Source organism: Durio zibethinus, chromosome 19 (genome assembly GCF_047325235.1).
Source record: "Durio zibethinus cultivar Kanyao isolate XHJ-2024 chromosome 19, ASM4732523v1, whole genome shotgun sequence".
NCBI classification, from domain to species: Eukaryota; Viridiplantae; Streptophyta; class Magnoliopsida; order Malvales; family Malvaceae; genus Durio; species Durio zibethinus.
Genome location: NC_143180.1, coordinates 22198542 through 22221074, shown reverse-complemented (window position 1 = coordinate 22221074; position 22533 = coordinate 22198542). Strand labels below are relative to the sequence as shown.

The following is a 22533-nucleotide window of genomic DNA, read 5'->3' as shown; positions in this document are numbered from 1 at the left end:
AAAATTTTAATTTTAGTTTTTATTTAATATATTTAATAAAAAATTCACAATTTTACTTACAAAATTTTATCTAAATCCTCATTTAAAATGAAGGAAAAAACTTTTATTTAAGATCAATTAATTTTAAATTGGATGCCTTTTTAAAATTTTCTTTATTTTATGTTTTTTATTTTAAATGCTTAATTTGATTTATGTAACATGATTTTTTTTAATTTATCAATTTAAAATTTTAAGTTTAGCTTTAATTGAATGTATTTAATAAAAAATTCACAATTTTACTTACAAAATTTCATCTCAAGTCTTCATTTAAAATGGAGGGAAATACTAGCAGCATTCGAAACAACAACCACATTCCCTCCCTTCAAATTTTGTGAAGCCACGTTATTTAACTTTCGTAAATCAAAACCGGTTACTTGTTTAGATAGTTTTAACTTCAGTAATGACATTTTCAAAAGCTTTCTTTTGCTGTGGAGTATAACTTGATTGGATTTGTTTTAAATGTTTATTACATAAAGAAATAATTATATTCCTAGTGTTTTTCTTTCACTTAAACATTTTTCTTTAATTGTTGAAATTTTTTTTACTATTTAATTAGTCAATATATGCTATTAATTAAACATAAAAAATTAAGTCATTTCCATTATTATGAAAAAGAAATTAAGCACAATAAGTGAAATCTAAAAGTACAAACTTATCAAATATTAAAGTATACTAATGAATTTTGGATTTTTCCGAGGTATTTATTTATTATTAAAAAATTATAAGTCGCACAATTCATTCTATATATATATATATATATATATTTTATCTAATTGCTATTGTTTATTTTATTAACTCTTTATTTAAGATCCATTATTTTTTAATCAGATACCTTCTAAAATATTTCCTTATTTTATGCTTTTCTAATTTTATTTTAGATGCTCAATTTAATTTATGTAACAAGATTTTTTTAATTTATTAATTTAGATTGTTAATTTTTATTTTTAATTTTATTTAATATTTTTAATTAAAATTTGACAAATTTCACTTACAAAATTTCATTTAAACTCTCGTTTAGAATGAATTGATGTCATTATTTAATTCGTTTAAGCACATTTTTAATGTAATTACACTTTTCTTTGCTGTTTGGATAGCGATTATGTTCACGTGGCTTTATTGGGACTTAAACTAATCACACCATATTTTTTACATATTTGACATTTTTGCTTTTATTTATTTATTTTTTAGTTAATAAATTTTGAAATAATTTTTTAACTTAATAAAATGAGAAATTTTATTATATAATAAATTTATAAATAAATGAAATTATTATTTTATTATGAATTAAAAATTATTATTTTATAAATTTTATTATTATATTAAAATTAATAATTAAATATTATATTACGAACTAAAAATACAATTTAGTATTATATTATACTATTATTTTAACTAAAAATAGATAATTACATCATTAATAAAAAATTAAAAAATATTTAATATATTATTATTTTTATTAATTTTTAGTTATTTATCAACAAAATTATTTTTTCATGGCACGACTTATGAAAACTAAAGTTATAGTCCAGTGCAACACATGAATTATGATCTTCATGGGTCGTGCTATGTCAGTACAACACTATTTTTCGTATTGAGATGGGCTAAGCACAACCTAGTAACAATTTTTCAAAATTTCAATTATTTTTTTAAAAAATCATTTATTATTATTAACAATAACATGCAGAAGATAAATAAAAGTAAAATAAAATAAAAAGGTCACATAATTTATGTGATTCAACAAAATGCTTACATCTACGAGAAGGGTAATAGAATCTACTAAATAAAAATATCGAATTATAATCTTAATATTTTAAAAAACACATACATACATATAAAAGATATTACAAAATACAATATTATTTTTCTATTTTTTATTCTCATCCTATGATGATTCACGTATATAATGTGTTTTGTCTTGCGCATTTATTTTATACTTTTCATCCTATAATAATTTACTTTGTTAATTGAATTTGTTTTACCTTGAAATCTTAATCTATTTTTATCATTTTATTTTTATTGATCACTAGTTAAATATAATTTATTTATTAATAATTTAAATATTTAATAAATATATTTATTTAATATAATTTTATTTTATAAATTATCAACAATATATTAAAAGTAATTATAATTTCATTGCAATATAAAAAATAACATGAATACATTCAAAAGTATAGACCAACATGGCACAGTTGGATTTGTGTGTCGTGTCGTGTTGTGCTAACCCACGTTTTATATACTGACAATGGCCTTTAATAAACTATATTGTATCAATTCATAAATCTAAAATTTTCTAGTCCAACACTTTACACATATGTGCATCGTGTTTAGCTCAATCTAATTACTTAATAACGAATCATGTCAAACATGATCAATATCATATCTAATTGTGTCGGATAATAAGTTATCTAACACACCTCTAATTGTACTATAATATTGACGATTCTTGTGTATCCTCCAACCTATAATTTATTCTACACCATGAACACGATAGAAATGGGAGGCCAAAAGATTTGGACAAAACTCAATAGTAGATAAAAGATCAGCCTGAACCAAATTAAATGATAAACATTTATACATTTTAAAATTATTATCTTATATATTGACTTCACTATTAACTTATAGTCTACATAGCTGTCACACCTTCATTTAATCATTTAAATTATTATTAATACAATTGACGATAAAAATTTTAAATTTCAGAAATTAAATTAAATGATTTGTTTGCATATATTTGTATAATTAATAATTAATCAATTATTAATTTTTATAGATATATTCTTAAAAAATGCCAATTTTTTAATTTTATTTATAAAATTAAAAATTTTTATATAAAATATTTAATTCATTAATTTCTTTACATAGTTGATGTTTTATTTATAATCTAATTGTTTGTAGCAATCTTATAAACTCATTTATAGAATATAAAATTTGATTGATCTATAAGATATAATTTTCATTTAAAATAATTATCATAATTTTTTTTTAACATTTGATTAATATTAAGTGCAAACTAAAGCTAAGATTGTCCTTTAATTGTAGAAGACCAATAGTCATCATATAAGAAAATTAATTTAAACATAAAAAATCCGTCGGTCTTGAAGTTATATTTTTCCACTTGATATTTAATACTAAAATGCTCTTGTATTTAGCATAAATACCTGACCATGCTAGCCAATGTAATTTAGAACAATTAACAAAAGATCCTTTTTGAACTATCCAAATCACGTCATCTTTCTTAATACCATTCAAAGTCATGTTCTTCCTCAAACTTGTCCTGCTTCACTCTTCCTTTGTTTCGCTTCTTCATCCTCCATTGCTGCAGTTACAAGAGGTAAAGAAGCGGAAGCTCTTCTAAAATGGAAAGCTAGCCTTGACAACCACACCCGAACTTTGCTCTCTTCTTTGTGGGCTGGAGACAGCCATTGCAGTTGGGTTGGAATTACCTGCGACAAGGCTGAAAGCATCACAAATCTAAGCCTTCCAGATTATGGGTTGAAAGGTACACTTCATAGTCTAAACTTTCTTTTCTTCCCTAACCTGATGAGGCTTAACCTTCGCAACAACTCACTGTATGGGCCCATTCCCTCGCACATTGGGAACCTTTCCAAGCTCACCTTCCTTGACTTGTCATACAATAATTTTCGGGGAATATTCCATCCGAAATTTGCTTATTGAAAGTTCTTGAGTTGATTTCCTTAGCAAGTAATGAGATCAGTGGTTCCATTCCATTAGAGATAGGGAGGCTGAGTTCAGTTTCCGAGATTTATTTCCTTGATAACTATCTACGTGGTTCTATCCCCGCTTCCACAGGAAACTTGACCTACTTTTCTGTTCTCCACCTCTATCAAAACATTTTTTTTGGATCGATACCTCAAGAGATAGGGATGCTTAAATCTCTCACTGACTTTGATTTGAGTCAAAATAATTTCTCTGGTTCAATCCCTGCTTCTATGGGAAACTTGACCAGCTTATCCATTCTCTACCTTCATCAAAATATGTTTTTTGGGTCGATACTTAAAGAGATTGAGATGCTTAAATCTCTCACTAAATTTTCGTTGAATCAGAATAGTTTCTCTGGTTCAATCCCTGCTTCCATAGGAAACTTAACCAACTTATCTCTTTTCTACCTCTGCCAAAATATGTTTTCTGGATCGATACCTCAAGAGATAGGGATGCTTAAATCTCTCACTGGCTTTGAGTTGGCTCAAAATAATTTCTCTGGTTCAATCCCTGCTTCCATAGGAAACATGTCGAAGCTTATGAAGATATATCTTACCTATAATCATTTATCAGGGCCAATTCCTTCCACGCTTGGCAATCTTACTCATTTGCAATCATTACAATTAGGAGATAACCATCTCAGTGGTCCATTACCCAAAAATTTATGCAAGGGTGGACAACTTGCAAATCTTTCGGTTATCAACAACAATTTGACGGGTCCTATCCCACCAACTTTGAAAAATTGCAAAAGTTTATACAGAGTTAGGCTTTAAGGAAACAACTTTACACGAAATATATCAGACGCTTTTGCTGTGTATCCGAATTTGAATTATATTTCATTAAGCAACAACAGATTTTATGGTGAACTTTCTCCCAAATGGGGACAATGTCATAATCTAACAAGCCTACAAATCTCCAATAACAACATTTCTGGGAAGATACCACTAGAATTGCAAATGCAACTCAGTTACCGGAACTCGATCTCATTGCAAATCATCTTGTTGGTGAGATTCCCAAGGAATTAGGAGTATTGACATTGATGTTCCGTCTTCTGCTAACTGATAACCAACTTTCAGGCAAAATTCCAGCAGATATTGGAGTTCTTTCAAATCTACAACATCTTAACCTGGCATCAAACAATTTGAGTGGACTGATTCCTAATCAACTTGGAGACTGCTCAAAGTTATTGGACCTGAATTTGAGCAAGAATTAATTTGGAGAAAGCATTCCATTTTCAGTAAGCTATATAAATGGTCTTCAAAATCTAGATTTAAGTCAGAATTTACTTATTGGGGAGATACCACAACAGCTTGCAAAATTACATTCCTTGGAAATATTGGACCTTTCTCACAATGTGCTCAATGGTTCCATCCCGAATTCTTTTAATGATTTGAAAAGCTTGACAGTTGTGAATATATCTTACAATCAATTAGAAGGCCCTATTCCTAACATCAAGGCATTTCATGAGGCTTCATTTGATGACTTAAGAAACAATAAAGGCCTATGTGGTAATGCCATTGGACTAATGCCTTGTGCTGTCGCTGCTGCTAGCAACGGTCATAGAAAAAGCACCAAAGTCATCTTTTTCATTGTGATTCCATTCTTTGGTCTTCTTTCTCTCTTTATCATGGTTGGAATTATCCTTATTCTTTGCCAAAAGAACCGAACCAGAAAATCTGAGTCAATAGAGGCACAACTAGGAGAAATTTTCACATTGTGGGGATATAATGGAAGAATACTCTACGAGAACATTATTGAAGCCACTGAAGATTTCATTTCCAACAATTGCATTGGTTCAGGAGGCTATGGAGCTGTTTATAAAGCTGCGCTACCCATTGGTGATGTGGTTGCTGTGAAAAAAACTTCACCAATCTGAAGATAGCATGACTTCGAACAACTTGAAAGCCTTTGAAAGCGAGATTCATGCTTTATCAGAAATAAGGCATCGTAACATTGTGAAGCTGTATGGCTTTTGTTCATATCCAAAGAACTCATTTTTGGTTTATGAGTTTGTAGAAAGGGGAAGTTTGAGAGAGGCGTTAAACAACAAGGACGAGGCAATGGACTTGGATTGGGAGAAGAGGCTAAATGTTGTAAAAGCAGTGGCCAATGCCTTGTCTTATATGCATCATGACCATTCACCACCTATAATTCATTGAGACATTTCCAGCAACAATGTTCTTTTGGATTTGGATTATGAGGCTCATATTTCACATTTTGGTACAGCTAGGCTTTTAAAGCCCGACTCTTCCAATTGGACCTCACTTGCTGGTACTTTAGGGAACATTGCTCCAGGTATTTATTAATATCCTTTCTTTAAGATGCTTTAAACATGTCATCATTCAATTAATAGTTTTAGTTTTGTGTGCAAATTGATGTGTTAAAACAAACTACCAGTAGTATTAAGATTGTAACTTTTCAAATTTAAATATCAAAGAATTTTACTCTAATTCAAGTATCAAATGTGTAATTAATCTTTGAAGTTTAACACTTAATTTTCAATATTCAATATATCAAACTGATGAACTAAATATAAAATCTTATTTAAACCTCTAAATTTCAATTTTCATGTAATCTTCTAAACATTTGCAATTTCTTTTCAACATCATTTTATAATCTTCTTAATATTCTTATATAATAGTGTATTTGATTAGATATATTTATTGTTTAATAAAGCACATTGATTGGAAATATTTTTTTAAGCAAAGTTTGCTTATGTAATAAAAGTAAACGAGAGATGTGATGTTTACAGTTTTGGGGTGCTAACAATGAAAATACTTATGGGGAGGTATCCTGGTGATTTGATTCCTTGTTTGCCATCATTGCCATTGGCACTGGCATCAACATCGACATCAATACCAAATTACAACCAACTGATTTTACTTAAAGATGTGATAGACCAACGCCTCTCACCATCGGTAAGGCAAGCTGCAAAGTATGTTGTCTCTACTGTAAAGACAGCATTTGCATGCTTGAACGGCGGTCCCCAACGTCAGCCAACCATGCGACAAGTCGCTTAAGCCCTTACCCGTCAATCGTTTCCATTGCCGAATCCTTTCTCAATCATAAAATTGGGAGAATTGTGGGATCATGAAGTCTGCAGTGGCTAATATTAAGGTGCTAACAATTTGAATAATAATTCTAAGCACGTGTATTTGCTTTCAATCTATTTCTTTTTCTCTTCTTTGTATTGAAATGTTTAAGCACTCTGTAATAAAACTTTTGTAGTGAATCGGCTATGATATAGAACAATTATGTTTAAGCACTCAATTTGTATGTTCGAAATTTCTTATTTTTGAAATGTAACTAATGGCCAGACTTAGAATTTCAACTTTCAATGTCAGTAGTAATATTCTATTGTAGTATTGATTTGCTATAGTTCTTTCACTTTGGAATGTTACAGCAATGCTAATATCACTTTTTTATTTGTTTGAACAAACAAAGAATATAATTGGTGAGCACAGCAAATTACAATAAACACAACTTCACACAATGACCTTTTGATTTTATTATTTACTCGCCAATTATTCTTACACTATTTCTCACAATTTCATCTTTCTTACCGTTCATCATTCACTGCCTGTTAAATCATTCAAAATTTAATTATAATTGTATTGAGCTTAATTGAAATGGATTTGAGTGATGATTTTGAAATATATACCATTAACTTGTACATTTTTTTACTAAAATGCTAAAATATTGTACTTTTCTCAAATAAATTTTTATCTTTTTTTAATCCAATTGAAAGCATAAAACATTATTCTTTTTTAATTAAGTCTTAGTTTACATGAAAACCACTAAAATTCATTATTTTTACCATATCAACAGTAATAATTATCGTTGTTAAATCAAATTTTGTATTGCAAAACATAAAAATTCAAATTGAACTGTTGTTTACATAATATGTAACGAATGGCTCATATAACAGGCCACGTTAGCATCTAAAGAGCTTTTTTATTTTCAAATATATGCCATGTAGATGTTGGCATCATAAAAAGAAATACGATATATAAGTTGATTTGAGAAGAAATAATATTTTTTTTTGCAATTTTCGTCTAAGAAAAAGAGCTTAATGAAACAAAATTATACTCAAATATAATTAGACAAAAATAATTTTTTAAGGACTTAATTGTAATAGAAAGCTGGAGGCTTATATGTAAAATTCATGTGATTGATGAGTCATTGATGGCATTGAATTTCAAGCTTGCAAGTTAGTTTTCTATTCAAATTTTGAAAAAAAAATAAAATTTGGTGATACGACAATATAGTCTTTTACCCATGAAGAAAAGGAGAAGACTTGAGGATTTGAGTTCCAAGAAACAATGAACCATTTGTTTGGAGGAGTTCTTGGTTGGAGACGAAGTTGCCTAGATGCCTTGCAGGCATGTTTTTCTTGAAGATTGCATTGTTAGGGGGAATTTTCATAAGTTTTGCAAACTTCTTTGCAGTGTTTAAAATGAGGAGATAATACAATAAACAATCTTGTTTCAATATAATTGTATAAAATCTTATGGCAATTGATGTACATTTTACTCAATTTTTTCGAAGTGTTGCTAGTTATCTCTACATTAATTAGTCACACATCAGAATGGACATTTTTTGAAATATTGAATTTAGTTGTGTAAATAATTTTGGAAAAGAACATATTAGAAATGGGTGGCCAAAAGAATTGGATACAACTCTATATTGGATAAAAGATTTACTATAACCAAATTAAATGAATAAAAAGTTACATATATTCTAGAATTATTATTTTATATATTGACTTGATTGTTGATTTATAGTTTACAGCATTGATATCTTCATTTAATAATTGAATTATTATTTTATATACATATATATTGACCATAGAGTTTTTAAAAATTTATTAATTTTTATAAATATATTATTATAAAATACTTGTTAATTTTTTAATTTTGTTTATAAAATTTATATTAGATCATTTTTAATTTGTTAATTTGTTATTTTATATAGATATATATATATATATATAGAAGATAGAGTTTTTAAAATTTTATTAATTTTTATAAATATATTATTAAAAAATACATGTCAATTTTTTTATTTTTTTTTAAATTTAAAAAAGCTATATTATATAATTTTTAATTCATTAATTTCTCTATGTACTTAACTTTTTTTTAATTATTACCTAATGTAATGTTATAAACTCATTTATTGAGTTTAAAATTTTAATTGATGTATCAGACAATTTTCATTTAAAATAATTATCATCAATTTTTTTTAACTCATACTTTACATTAAAATCTTCCTTTATTTACTTCCTAAAAGAAAATAAAAAATAAAAATAATCAATATTCAAGAAAAAAATTTTATAATTTAATTTAATTGATTGATATAATCACAACAAATTTAAAATTTAAATATCAGTATTTACAATATTTTTATATTGTAACTTTTTTATAAAAAAAATCCAACAAAATTAATTTAAATGTAAAAGACTCGCAGACTTAAAGTTTCATTTTTTGGCTTGAAGTGGATGTTTAATACAAAGTGAAATGGTTTTATATTTTGTATAAATTGATTTAAATAATTTATAATTGGATCCGGTATGAAATAACATGATAAACCCAATAAAAAATTTTCAAACAAATTTTAATAAAATCTAAAATCATTTTAAATTTATTTCAAAATGATTAAATAAAAATTAAAATCAATCAGTTGAAAGATTTTGTTTCATAAATCAAGTAAGCAAAATTGAAAAAACTATTTAAAAAATTTTGATATATTTTTTTGATAGATATTTTAACCATTAAATAGTACTAATTAAAATTAAATTATAAATGATATTTTTCTATTTCTTTTTACATTCTTATTGATTTTTTTCAACTCCATCAATTTATTAATTTACATTTTTTATTAAATTACTTTAAGCAAAGTATTTTTCAAATTTCACTTCAAAAAGTTCATCTAAATTTGTTATTTTTAATGTGTTGTTGAAACTACTAATAAGTCTGTGTTAAATTAATAATGTGATTAAAAATTTTCAATTGATTTATTTATATTTTAAAAATTGGTATGGATTTTAAAATTATAAATTCATTTTAATTATCAAATAATTGATTCCAAGATATTAAATAAATTATTATAAGAATCAAAACTCCAAATCTTATATGAAATAAATTCAATTCTTACTTTTTCACTTCATGTTATATCTCGATTTAGCTTACTTGAAGATAATATTTATCAAATAATAAAATATATAGATTTTTATCTATTTTTCAAATTTTCTTATCAAACACACATTAAAAAAATAACATAATTACATATTTTTAATGTTTTCACTTTTCTCTCAAATTTTAATCCATTGATTAAATCAGCATCATTTTTTATACTAAAAAATCTATGATGAAGAGAGGTTTTTTATTCAAAGTCAAAACAGATCACATAGACATCAAAGATAACTTATAATAAGTTTACATTGAATAGCGTTAAGATTAATTTACCTAGAACTTAGCTAGCTCAATATTCAATAAATCTGAAATGCTAAGGATGCATTTTGTTTTGGCTTTCATTAGCGGCAACTACTTATGTATCTTTTTGCATTTGTTGAAATTGAAGATACTTATATATAAAATCAATTATAAATTATATAATTGTTATAATTTATAAAATTCTAACTAATATTATTAAAAAATTAAAAGTCATACAATACATACTATATATTTTTGTATCTAGTTTCTATTGTTGTTTTTATTGATTCCATACGACACAATAATTTATTTTATTATAACAAAAGTCTTTATTTAAGATCAATTAATTTCAAATTAGATGTCTTCTAAAAGTTTTTTTTTTATTTTATGTTTTTATGCTTTTTATTTTAGATGTTCAATTGGATTTATGTAACATAATTTTTTTAATTTATTAATTTAATTTTTTAATATAAATTTTTATTTAATGTATTAAAAAAATTCACAATTTACTTACAAAAATTTAATCTAAAACCTCATTTAAAAATAAGGGAAACACTAGCAGCAGTCGAAATAACAGCAGCATTTCCACACTTCAGACTTTGTCAAGCCACATCATTTAACTTTTGTAAATCAAAACCGGTTACTTGCTTAGATAGTTTTAACGTTAGTAATGACATTTTTCAAAGGCTTTCTTTTGCTGTGGAGTATAACTTGATTGGATTTGTTTTAAATGTTTATTACATAAAGAAATAAAGATATTCCTATCGTTTTTTTCACTTAAACATTTTTCTTTAATTGTTGAAAATTTTTTTACAATTTAATTAGTCAGTATATATTATTAATTAAAAACAAGAAATTAAGTCATTTCTATTATTATGAAAAAGAAACTGAGAACAATAAATGAAATCTAAAGTACAAACTTATCAAATATTAAAGTATACTAATGAATTTAAGACTTTTCTGAGGTATTTATTTATTATAATTGGTGTTTGTTGGGTGTTGCGGTTGGTTGGTGATAGATTGTGATTGGAAATTAAATAGTGAGAATGTTTACAGAAATTTTTTTTACTTTTTTGTTTTCTAAACATTTGGATTATTATTAAACTAATTAAATATTATCTCACTGTATGAATTAATTATAAACTAATTGAATATTATCTCACTGTATGAATTAATTAAATTAAAATTTCAAAATTATCTCACGTTTGACTAAAAAACTATATATATTGGAATTTGAATTATAAGCTAACTAGATTATAATCCGTACAATGCACTAAATAATTTTATTTATTTCATATGAATATATATATATAAATTAGTTTTTTTTTTCAAAATTATATTCAAATATTTAAAACTCGTAACATATATAAAATTTATATATATTAACTTGTCATTAAAAAAAAACTTTGTGAAAATAGCAAAAAAAATGATGTCTTTCTTTTGGATTTTTTGTTTACAATAATATTTATACACCTGTAAAATTATATCAAATAAAAATAAATTATGTCTTCTTAAAAAAAGAAAAATATATATTATTGAATGATAAATTAAATAATAAAAGAAGTATTAACACAATTTCACTTTAGCAATTTTATCTAAATTATTATACAAAATATGAAAAATATATGAAAATATGTGAAAAAAGAAAAAATAAATTGAAAAAAATATTATTTTTTATAAGAATGAAACTGTAATAATAATAAAATATATCTTAGAAAAAATTTATAATAAAAAAATGAATTACAATAGTAATAGAATATACCTTAGAAAAAAGTTGCCAAAAAAATAAAAAAATTGATGTATAACAAATTACATTTGTAGTTTTAAATTTGTAGAAGAATTTTTTAGTGACAATAAGGATTAAATAGATAATTTTTAAATTAATTTTTTAAAATTTAAAATGGAATTATAAGTGATAAAGATAATATTAAATTTTTTGCATTTATTTGAAATATAAATTTTATAATTAGAGTTCAAATAGATATAATCATTTTGATAATCTTATTATTTAAACATTTAAGATGAAAATTTTTTGAATTTTCAAAATCTTATATAAAATTACTTGAATTTTTAATGTCTTATATAAATTTTTTAAGAAGAAATTTTTAAATCAAATAAAAAAGATTGTTGAAAGATTTAGATAAACTTAATCTTTGTATTTTTGAAACATGTTTGAAAGATTTTGATAATTAAATAATTTTTTAAATAAGGTTATTTGGTAAACAACGAAAATTATTTATTAAAAAAATAAAATCCATAATTCATATTTTTAATTTCCGAATATATATCTTTAAATTGATTTGATTTTCAATTATAATTTGAATAATTTTGATATTTGAATAAATTTAAAATTATCTAATTTGTAATTAAAAGAAATTATCTGATTTAAAAAAAAAAAACTATTCTAATAGTCATTTAAGAGAGTTGTCCACATAAGCACTTATGTGGCAAATTTGTTTGTGTATGTTATTATATAATATATATATATATATATTAGATTGAATATTATCTCACTATATGAATTAATTAAATTAAAATTAAAATTTAATTATTATTAAATTCTATTTTAAAGTTAAAATTACTTCCCAGTATGGGTAAATCTTAGTCAGACTTTCTGTTCTTGATTGGTGCAGTGCATTAAGTTGATATTCGAAAAGGTCTAAAACAATGATTTGTCCTTTTCATCTCACAATCAAAGATATTAGTCAACTTGTAATAACAGGTACCCTATTTTAAGTTGCATAACTTGAATGACGTGGCTTCACAACATCTAAGTTGACATTTTAAAATTAATTATTATTAAATTCTATTTTAATTTTAAGTATGGGTAAATCTTAGTCAGATTTTTCAAGTTGATATTTGAAAAGGTCAAAAATAATAATTTGTCCTTTTCATCTCACAATCAAAGATATTAGACAACTTGTAATAACAGGCATCCTATTTTAAGTTGCATAACTTGAATGACGTGGCTTCGCAACATCTAAGTTGACATTTTAAAATTAATTATTATTAAATTCTATTTTAATTTTAATTACGGGTAAATCTCAGTCAGATTTTTCAATCTTGATTGGTGCAGTGCATTAAGTTGACATTTGAGAAGGTCTAAAATAGTGATTTGTCCTTTTCATCTCACAATCAAAGATATTAGACAACTTGTAATAAAAGGCATCCTATTTTATGTTGCATAACTTGAATGACGCGGCTTCGCAACGTCTAAGTCGTATTTTGTTAATTGAATTTGTTTTAAGTTGAAGTCTTAATTTAATTTTATCCTTTTATTTTTCTAATCACTAGTTAAACATAATTTACTTATTAATGATTTACATATTTAATAAATATATTTATTTAAAATAGTTTTATTTTATAAATTATCAATAAAATATTAATAATAGTTATAATTTCATTGCACTATAAAAAATTAACAAAAATACATTCAAAAGCTATGAGTCCACTTAAAACAATTATGTGACTTGATTTATTTATGGTGCCATGTTAGCCTACGTGTTATGTATTGGCAATGGCCCTTAATGGATTATACCATACTGATTCATAGACTTAGAAATCTTTTAATTCAGTTGCATAACTCAATCTAACTAATTAATAATGAATTGTGCCAAAGCTAAATTATATGAATCATCTAACTCATTCAACATCTCTAATTATACGATAATGTTGATTACTGAACCGAATTAAATAAATAAAAATTTATATATTTTAAAATTATTATCTTATATATTGATTTCACTGTCGATTTATAGTCTATATAGCTGTTGCATCTTCATTTAATAATTTAATTATTATTTAATACAATTGATGATAAATTTTTTTAAATTTAAAAATTAAATTAAATTATTTATATGCATTTATTTGTATAATAATTAATCAATTCATTAATTTTTTTAGACATATTTTTAAAAAACACATGTCAATTTTTTAATTTTATTTATAAAATCAAAAAATTTTATATAAAATATTTAATTCATTAATTTCTTTACATAATTTTTTATTTATGATATGATGATATTTAGTAATCTTATAAATTCATTTATAGAACTTAAAATTTTGATTGATGTATAGGATACAATTTTCATTTAAAATAATTATCATGATTTTTTTAACATTTGATTAATAATAAGTGCAAGCTAAAACTAGAATCATCCTTTAAACTTAAAAGATCAATAATCATCATCTAACAAAATTAATTTAAATGTAGTCTTGAAGTTGGATTTTTTCACTTGATGTTGATGTTTCATAGTGACCAAAATGCTCTTCTATTCTGCATAAATACCTGACCATGCTAGCCAATGTAATTTAGAACAGTTAACAAAATATCATTTTTGAACTACCCAACTCATGTCATCTTTCCTACTACCATTCAAAGTCATGCTCTTCCTCCTACTTGTCTTGCTTCACTCTTCCTCTCTTATTGCTTCTTCATCCTCCATTGCTGCACTTACAAGAGTTAAAGAAGCGGAAACTCTTCTAAAATGGAAAGCTAGCCTTGATAACAACACCCAAACTTTGCTCTCTTCTTTGTGGGTTGGAGATAGCCATTGTAGCTGGGTTGGAATTACCTGCGACAAGGCTGAAAGCATCACCAATCTAAGCCTTCCAGATTATGGGTTGAGAGGTACACTTCATAGTCTGAACTTTCTTTTCTTCCCTAACCTGATGAGGCTTAACCTTCGTAACAACTCACTGTATGGGCCCATTCCCTCACACATTGGCAACCTTTCCAAGCTCACTTTCCTTAAATTGTCATACAATAACTTTTCGGGGAATATTCCATCCGAAATTTGCTTATTGAAAGGTCTTGAGTTGATTTCCTTAGCAAGTAATAAGATCAGTGGTTCCATTCCATTAGAGATAGGGAGGCTGAGTTCAGTTTCCAAGATTTATTTCTTTGATAACTATCTACGTGGTTCTATCCCTACTTCCATAGGAAACTTGACCAGCTTATCTGTTCTACACCTCTATCAAAATATGTTTTCTGGATCGATACCTCAAGAGATAGGAATGCTTAAATCTCTCACTGACTTTGAGTTGAGTTATAATAATTTCTTTGGTTCAATCCCTGCTCTCATAGGAAACTTGACCGGCCTATCCACTCTCTACCTTCATCAAAATATGTTTTCTGGGTCGATACCTCAAGAGATAGGGATGCTTAAATCTCTCACTGACTTGGAGTTGAGTCAAAATAATTTCTCTGGTTCAATCCCTGCTTCCATAGGAAACTTGACCAGTCTATCCACTCTCTACCTTCATCAAAATATGTTTTCTGGGTCGATACCTCAAGAGATAGGGATGCTTAAATATCTCACTGATTTTGAGTTAAGTAAAAATAATTTCTCTGGTTCAATCCCTGCTTCCATAGGAAACTTGACCAGTCTATCCACCCTCTACCTTTATCAAAATATGTTTTCTGGGTCGATACCTCAAGAGATAGGGATGCTTAAATCTCTCACTGACTTGGAGTTGAGTCAAAATAATTTCTCTGGTTCAATCCCTGCTTCCATAAGAAACTTGACCAGTCTATCCACCCTCTACCTTTATCAAAATATGTTTTCTGGGTCGATACCTCAAGAGATAGGCATGCTTAAATCTCTCACTGACATGGAGTTGAGTCAAAATAATTTCTCTGGTTCAATCCCTGCTTCCATAGGAAACTTGACCAGTCTATCCACCCTCTACCTTGATCAAAATATGTTTTCTGGGTCGATACCTCAAGAGATAGGCATGCTTAAATCTCTCACTGATTTTGAGTTGAGTCAAAATAATTTCTCTGGTTCAATCCCTGCTTCCATAGGAAACTTGACCAGTCTATCCACCCTCTACCTTTATCAAAATATGCTTTCTGGGTCGATACCTCAAGAGATAGGGATGATTAAATCTCTCACTGACTTGGAGTTGACTCATAATAATTTCTCTGGTTCAATCCCTGCTTCCATAGGAAACTTGACCAGTCTATCCACTCTCTACCTTCATCAAAATATGTTTTCTGGGTCGATACCTCAGGAGATAGGGATGCTTAAATCTCTCACTGACTTGGAGTTGAGTCAAAATAATTTCTCTGGTTCAATCCCTGCTTCCATAGGAAACTTGACCAGTCTATCCACCCTTTACCTTTATCAAAATATGTTTTCTGGGTCGATACCTCAGGAGATAGGGATGCTTATATCTCTCACTGACTTGGAGTTGAGTCAAAATAATTTCTCTGGTTCAATCCCTGCTTCCATAGGAAACTTGACCAGTCTATCCACCCTCTACCTTTATCAAAATATGTTTTCTGGGTCGATACCTCAAGAGATAGGGATGCTTAAATCTCTCACTGACTTGGAGTTGACTCATAATAATTTCTCTGGTTCAATCCCTGCTTCCATAGGAAACTTGACCAGTCTATCCACCCTCTACCTTTATCAAAATATGCTTTCTGGGTCGATACCTCAAGAGATAGGGATGCTTATATCCCTCACTGACTTCGCGTTGAGTCAAAATAATTTCTTTGGTTCAATCCCTGCTTCCATAGGAAACTTGACCAGTCTATCCACCCTCTACCTTGATGAAAATATGTTTTCTGGGTCAATACCTCAAGAGATAGGGATGCTTAAATCTCTCACTGACTTGGAGTTGAGTCAAAATAATTTCTCTGGTTCAATCCCCGCTTCCATAGGAAGCATGTCGAAGCTTACGGCAATATATCTTCTCTATAATCATTTATCAGGGCCAATTCCTTCAACGCTTGGCAATCTTACTCATTTGCAATCATTCCAAATATCGGACAACCATTTCAGTGGTCCATTACCCGAGAATGTATGCCACGGTCGACAACTCGAATGGCTTGGGGCTATGAACAACAATTTGAGGGGTCCGATCCCATCAAGTTTAAGAAACTGCAAAAGCTTATACAGAGTTAGGCTTGAAGGAAACCAGTTGACAGGAAATATTTCAGAAGCTTTTGGTATATATCCTAATTTGAATTATATTGCATTAAGCAACAACAAATTTTATGGTGAACTGTCGCCAAACTGGGGGCAATGCCATAATTTAACAAGCCTACGAATCTCCGATAATAACATTTCTGGAAAGATACCACCTGAGCTGAAGCATGCAACTCAATTACACGAACTCGATGTCTCTTCAAATCATCTCATTGGTGAGATTCCCAAGGAATTGGGAGCATTGACATTGATGTACAAACTTTTGCTAAGTGGTAACCAACTTTCAGGCAAAATTCCACCAGAGATTGGAGTTCTTTCAAATCTACAATATCTTAACTTGGCATCAAACAATTTGAATGGACCGATTCCTAATCAACTTGGAGAGTGCTCAAAGTTATTGGACCTGAATTTGAGCAAGAATAAACTTGGAGAAAGCATTCCACTTTCAGTAAGCTACATAAATGGCCTTCAAAATCTAGATTTAAGTTGGAATTTACTTATTGGGGAGATACCACAAGAGCTTGCAAAATTACTTTCCTTGGAAAAATTGGACCTTTCTCACAATATGCTCAATGGTTCCATCCCAACTTCTTTTAATGATTTGAAAAGCTTGACTGTTGTGAATATATCTTACAATCAATTAGAAGGCCCTATTCCTAACATTAAGGCATTTCATGAGGCTTCATTTGATGCCTTAAGAAACAATAAGGGACTATGTGGTAATGCCACTGGACTAATGCCTTGTGCTGTCGCTGCTACTAGCAACGGTCATAGAAAAAGCACCAAAGTCATCATTTTCATTGTGCTTCCACTCTTTGGTATTCTTCTTTTGCTCTTAATCATGGCTGGAAGTTTCCATGTTCTTTGCCAAAAGAACCAAACCAGAAAATCCGAGTCAATCGAGGCACAACTTGGAGATTTTTTCACATTGTGGGGATATAATGGAAGAATACTCTATGAGAACATTATTGAAGCCACTGAAGATTTCGGCTCCAACAATTGGATTGGTTCAGGAGGCTATGGAGCTGTTTATAAAGCTTCGCTACCCATTGGTGAGGTGGTTGCTGTGAAGAAACTTCACCAGTCTGAAGATAGCATGATTTCCAAGAACTTGAAAGCCTTTGAAAGCGAGATTCATGCTTTATCAGAAATAAGGCACCGTAACATTGTGACGTTGTATGGCTTTTGCTCACATCCAAAGAACTCATTTTTGGTTTATGAGTTTGTAGAAAGGGGAAGTTTGAGAATGGTGTTAAGCAACAAGGACGAGGCAATCGAGTTGGATTGGGAGAAAAGGCTAAATGTTGTAAAAGGAGTGGCCAATGCCTTGTCTTATATGCATCATGACCATATACCACCTATAATTCATCGAGACATTTCCAGCAACAATGTTCTTCTGGATTTGGACTATGAGGCTCATGTCTCAGATTTTGGCACAGCTAGGCTTTTAAAGCCTAACTCTTCCAATTGGACCTCACTTGCTGGCACTTTCGGGTACATAGCTCCAGGTATTTATTAATATCTCTTTTTTTAAGATGCTTTAAGCATGTCATCATTCAATTAGAAATGTTAGTTTTGTGTGCAAGTTGATTAGTTAAAGCAAAGTTAAGTAGTATTACGATTGTAACTTTTTAAATTTAAGTATCAAAGAATTTTACTCTAATTCAAGTATAAAATGTATAATTAATCTTTAAACTTTAACACAAAATTTTTCAGTATTCAATATATTAAACTGATGAACTAAATGTAAAATCTTATTTAAAATCTGAATTTCAATTTTCATGCAATCTTATTTTGTATTCTTCTCAATATTCTTACATAATAGTGTATTTGATTAGATATATTTATTGCTTAATAAAACACATTGATTAGTTATATTTTTTTAAGCAGAGTTGGCTTATACAATGAAAATAGACGAGAGATGTGATGTTTACAGTTTCGGGGTGCTAACAATGGAAATACTTATGGGGAGACATCCTGGTGATTTGATTTCATGTTTGTCATTGTCATCAACATTAGCATCGACATCGACATCAATCTCAATACCAAATGACAATCAATTAATTTTACTTAAAGATGTGATAGACCAACGTATCTCACCACCAGTAAGGCAAGTTGCAAAGGATGTTGTCTTTACAACAAAGCTAGCATTTGCATGCTTGAATGGCAATCCCCAACTTCGACCAACCATGCGACAAATTGCTCAAGCCCTTAACTGTCAATCACTTCCATTGCCCAATCCTTTCTCAATCATAAAATTAGGAGAATTGTGGGATCATGAAGTCTACAGCGGCTAATATTAAAGTGCTCACAATTTGAATAACAATTCTAAGCACATGTATTTACTTCAATCTATTTCTTTTTCTTTTTTTGTATTGAAAATGTTTAAATACTCTTGTAATAAAGCTTTTGTAATGAATCGACTGTGGTATAGAATAGCTATGTTTAAGCACTCAATTTGTATATTCAAGATTTCTTATTTCAGTATCAATTGTAATATTCAGTTGTAGTACTGATTTGCTACAGTACTTTCGCTTTGGAATGCTACAACAATTTTAGTATCACTATTTGTTTGAACAAACAAAGAATATAATTGGTGAGCACACCAAATTACAATAAACACAACCTCACACAATAACCTTTTGATTTTATTATTTACTCTCCATTTATTCTTATACACTCTCATACACATTATTTCTCATAATTTTATCTTTCTAACGTTTCTTCATTCCCTAACTTTTAAATCATTTAAAATTTAATTGTAATTGTATTGAGAATACTTAAAATGGATTTGAGTGATGATTTTAAAGTATATACCTTCAATTTGTACCTTTTTTTTTTTCCCTAAAACACTAAAAAAAATTGTATTTTTCTCAAATTTCTCAAATAAACTTTTATCTTTTTTTATCCAATTAAAAGCATAAAACATTATCTTTATTTAATTAAGTCTTATTTTACATGAAAACCACTAAAATTAGTTATTTTTACCATGTCAAAGGTAATAATTGTCTTTGTTTAGTCAATGTTCCCATTGTAAAACATAAAAATTTAAGTTGAGTTATCGTTTATATAATAAATAATGAATGGCTCGTATAATAGGCGACATTAACATCCAAAGAGCTTTTTTATTTTCAAATATATTCTAGTAAATGTTAGCATCATAGAAAGAACTACGACATATATGTTGATTTGGCAAGAAATAATAATTTTTTTTAATTTTTATCTAAAAAAAAGCTTAATGGAACAAAATTATAATTTAAAGATTTAATTAGACAAAAATAATTTTTTAAGGATTTAATTGGATATAATAGAAGGATGGAGGCTTATATGAATAATTCAAGGGCTTATCATCACAAAATATTTTTTCATTTTTAATATTTAATTAAAGAGGGGGTTTTATTGTAATTAAATTTAATCCAAATTTCAATAATATAATATATAGCCAATAAAATACAAAACATAATTATTAATAAAAATACAAAACGTTTTTTTCCCAAAGTAAAATTAAAGTTGAATTTGGTCCAACGTGTTTTAAAATTAAATATCAATGAATTTTCGTAACTTTTTCTCCCTTTTTTTTTATAATATGGTGAAGAGTACTTTTATTTTATTTACTTGGAGAAACGATAGGATTTGAACAAAATTAATTGTGAAAAAATTGGTTAATTTCACCTATAGTTTTTATTGCAATTTTGTAATTAACCAATTAAAAAAAATTGTGTCAGAGTCCATCACTTAAAAGTATGGGTTTTACATAAAAAATTTTTTGAACTCTACACAATACAAAAAAATTATACATATTTTAGCATTACTATGGTAATTTTTAATTTTACAAATTATTTTTAAAGTTGTTATATCCATTTAATATTTGGATTATTATTTTATACAAAAACACAAGTATTGGGTTTTTTAAAAACTCATTATATCTATTTAAATAATTAATCAGTTTGTTAGATTTTTATGAATATACTCTAATGAGATAAGTGTTAATTTTTCAAAAAACTTTGTTAATCAATATAATCGCTGTCAACCTCAAAGTGATATTCTAGTTTCAAAACCCAACCCTGAAATCATGACCATTAAACAGCTTACATGAATTACAAAACAAGTACCTGGGTTGATCTGAATGTGAAGAACTATTGAACATCATTCCACTCGATGAAGGTTTGTCTATATCGCAATCAGAAACAGGCTCTATTCCCCGCTTCCTTTGTGTTTTGCTAACAGAGGCAAAGTCTCCCTCTTGCTTGTTAGACATCGAGCTACTAACAACTTTTTCAAATGTTCTCGTAGTTTATTCTGCATCACTCCAAACCTATGTTCCATCTTGACATCTCTCCCTAAATTTCCTTCCCTCTTTGCATCGATCTACTGGATTTCATCTAGAGCTTAGAGATTTCCTGTTCATTTTGTCGGATTTCCTTTTGCATCCTAGTAGAGACTCCATCCGCCATGATCTCCAGGTCAATGCTTTGATATCAAAATGACGAAGCTTAAATTTTCCAAATAACGAAAACAGATAGATCGCAGAATAAAAAAAAACGGAGAAAGAGAAAAGAAGAAAGAATTCTAGAAGAGAGAATAACTGCTGATATTTCTTGACAAAACCGTATACAATGTTCCTTTCCATCATTTGTAATTCTTAGCAGAATACTTAACATAGCTGTAATTCGTGAACATCGGATACTACAGGTCATAATTCTCTCTCTCTCTTTCTCGTTTAGTATAAGGGTAATAACTTATATTTCATAAAAGAAACAAATAAAACTAAATAGGCCTGTAACACAAATTGCCTACCAACATGGCCCATATTTATTCATTTAAGCCTGCTAGTTAGTCTTCTATTCAAATTTTGAAAAAAATAATATTCGGTGATACGATAAGATAGTCTTTTACTCATGAAGAAAAGGAGAAGACTTGAGGATTTGAGTTCCAAAAAACAATATACCATTTGTTTGGAGGAGTTCTTGGTTGGAGACGAAGTTGCCTCAATGCCTTGCAGGCATGTTTTCCATAATGATTGCATTGTTAGGGGGATTTTCAGAAATTTTGCAAATTTCTTTATAGTGTTTAAAATGAGGAAATAATATAATAAACAATCTTGCTTTGATATAATTGTATAAAATCTTATGGCAATCGATGTACATTTTACTCAAATTTTTCAGAGTGTTACCAATTATCTCTACATTAATTAGTCGCAAATCAAATTGACATTTTTTGAAATATTGAATTTAGTTGTACAAATAATTTTTGGAAAATATTTATAGATATGGTGGTGGCAATTTTATGTGTCATTTTACTTCATATTGAATTATTAGAGTAAAAGAAATTTTGGATCATTGTGGGTACAAATCATTCGGATGATACTAAGATTATTTGAAATTAAGACTACTGGATTTAGA

At 27.8% G+C, this 22533-nt stretch overlaps 1 pseudogene; it reads left to right on the top strand.

The window, feature by feature from the left end:
- Positions 1-14540: 14540 nt before the first annotated feature.
- LOC111318417 (uncharacterized) lies at positions 14541-19428 on the top strand (annotated as a pseudogene).
- The last annotated feature ends 3105 nt before the right edge of the window (positions 19429-22533 follow it).